We start from the raw sequence: 2663 nt of genomic DNA on the forward strand, positions 1-2663 counted from the left end.
TTGTTCATGGACTTGCTTTTAATTAAGTAATACAGTGGTTGTTCAAATACTCTTACTTCTATTCTATGGTTCTTTGCTTTATCCCATGGAAAAATGGGGGAATTTTGCAAGGCCTTAATTATGGAATTTTAGTAATTAAAGTTTATACAAGTCATGTTGGTTCATCTTGGGTTAGGATATGTTCAAGCATGATTATCGTGATAGCATGCCATACAATAAGAACACGATATGTTTAGGGAGGATAGATTAACTTGTATTGTTCTAATGCAACGTTTGGTAATAGTCAATATCATAAATATGTAAAGAATTGAAAATAAAAATAAAAATAAAGCTATCACATATTTTTTAATTAATAATTCTCTTACTTATATGTAAATTTACTCATAAAGTGATTACATCACTTGTAAGTGTTGTTTTAGTTGCAAGATTTTTTACTTGTAAAGTATATTTTTCACTGTAAGCGATTTTTGTTAGTTATGTGTTATTTTTTTTACTTACAAGTTATTATTTAACTTACGAAATAATTTTTTTTTTATCTATAAACGATTTTACTTAAATATTACTTTTTATTTAATGAGTATTTTTCAACTTATTGTTAGTGAAATTTAACTCTAAAGTAATATTTTTTTATCCACACGTTTTTAAGACTCACAACTACTACTTACTAATTTTTTTTTTTTTATGCATCACAAATTATATCCACTTAAATAAAATATATCTTGCCAAACATCCACGTCAACTATGCAAGATGCCAGCTTGTAACGAAATAAATTAATTCCTAATTAGCAATTAACTTCCGCATGGAATGTAACCTCCATTAAATAGTAATCCTAACGTTTGTTCAACGAAGCAAGATCCACAAATTAATCATACACGGAGTTTAAATTATAGCAAAACCTAACGTGTTTGTTCAACTACGCAAGATGCCAAACTCGGAAATGAAATAAATTAATTAATTACTTATTAGTCAACTAAGCAGGATCCACAAATTAAGATGCATAGATTATAAAATAAGCAATTCTAACACGTTTGATTATTTTAAGGAAATTTCCAAGAGATACTTGAAATACATGAGTTTGGCTCAATTTTCTTGCACTTAATATAAGCAATTTGATTTAAGTTTGTCTCTATTTCTGGAATTATGGGGAGCCTAAATGGTGAGTTTAAACATTGACGTTTTTTTTTTTGGACACGTGTCTTTCGACAATGATCTAAATATTCACGATCCTCTTATAAAATTGGGGCAAGTTTTGCAGTATATTTAACACTATTTACACTTACTCCGACGTGTGATGTAAATAATATTCTTTGAAATGAATTTTATGAGTTAAGGTAAAATTAGTTAGGTAATGGTTGATTTGCATTTTCATTTTCAAAATGAATTTTAGTTTTTCGACATTTATAACTGAAACGTTGAAAATGATAAAAAGTCATTTTGTGTTTTCAATTATAAATTTTAACTCGTTTTCGAAAATGCGTTTTCAAAAACAACGGACCAAACGCGTTTTTCGTATTTTCGAAAATAGAAAATGGGCCGAAAACGACAAACCAACCACGGCCTAAATATTCTGTGAATGAATGAGTTTACTTTTATAAGGTACATCATTCATCTATAAAGTTAGTATTATAACATGCAAAATTAGGGTTTAATTCAACCTAAAAAGAAAATCTCAAAGCAAAGAAGACTGGCCTACCGTCCAAAAAATAAAGGAAAAATAGATTTTTCTTTAAAGAATAGTTTCTTTATTTCTATACATATTTTAAAATTTGACACACGAAATTTCTAACCACGAGGAATAATTATTTGTCTATTCTAATACCATGAAAATAAAAAATATATAAAAAAAAATACTGAGAATTTATTCACGGTTATTTTCAATCTCGAAACATTAATAAATATCTAATAATGAATGGGATTTGAATCTTTACACTAGCTTATCAATTTGTCTACTCCAATCCCGATATAAAGACAATTACAGGAAGACATACAAATTCTATAGAAAAAATTTGTACTTATGGCATTGCCAAAAAATAGTTTTTTAAAACAGCAAATAACAAGAAGTCAGCTGATACCAATTCCGTTAGCAAAAATCTGTACTTGTCGCGTTGTCCATACAAAAAAAAAATGAAGGTAATATGAAATTCTATAAGGCTAAAATATTCTTGAATGAGAAATTAATCTCTCAAATTAACAATCATCTAACAAATCAAGCTCCAATTAGAATGGCTCAATAATCCTATAAATAAGGTACCATACGTGAAATTTCAGAATCCAAATCATAATACTTCTCTTGCTTGTTATAGAAAACAATGTTAAACTTTCCAACATGGTTCCAGCGGCGGAGGGAGGGGACAAGTCTGGGCTTAATTATTAGAGGAAAAGAAAATTTAATGAAATTTTTTTCTCTGTGTCAAAAAAAATAAAAATAAATAAAAAATTGTCCCCCCGGTTCCACCCCTTAATTGTTCCCCTTGTTTTCTTAGATGATAATGCCATTATAACATCCTTATAGAACCCTGGAATAAAGTGCCTAGCACCCGAGTTTTCCTCAATTGTAGTTCACAATTTTACGTGAAAACGGGCATGCAAAACCATGTTCCGGTACAATAATTTGTCAGGTTTCATTCGATTTGTTGTGAATTGGATGATGGAAAAACCAACA

General features: G+C 28.8%; 1 protein-coding gene across 1 annotated transcript in view; it reads left to right on the forward strand.

The window, feature by feature from the left end:
- Positions 1–2663, forward strand: part of LOC111391928 (deacetoxyvindoline 4-hydroxylase-like) — a 5814-nt gene that overhangs the window by 1395 nt on the left and 1756 nt on the right. The window lies entirely within an intron of this gene.

This window comes from Olea europaea, unplaced genomic scaffold, assembly GCF_002742605.1.
Source record: "Olea europaea var. sylvestris unplaced genomic scaffold, O_europaea_v1 scaffold858, whole genome shotgun sequence".
Classification (NCBI taxonomy): Eukaryota; Viridiplantae; Streptophyta; class Magnoliopsida; order Lamiales; family Oleaceae; genus Olea; species Olea europaea.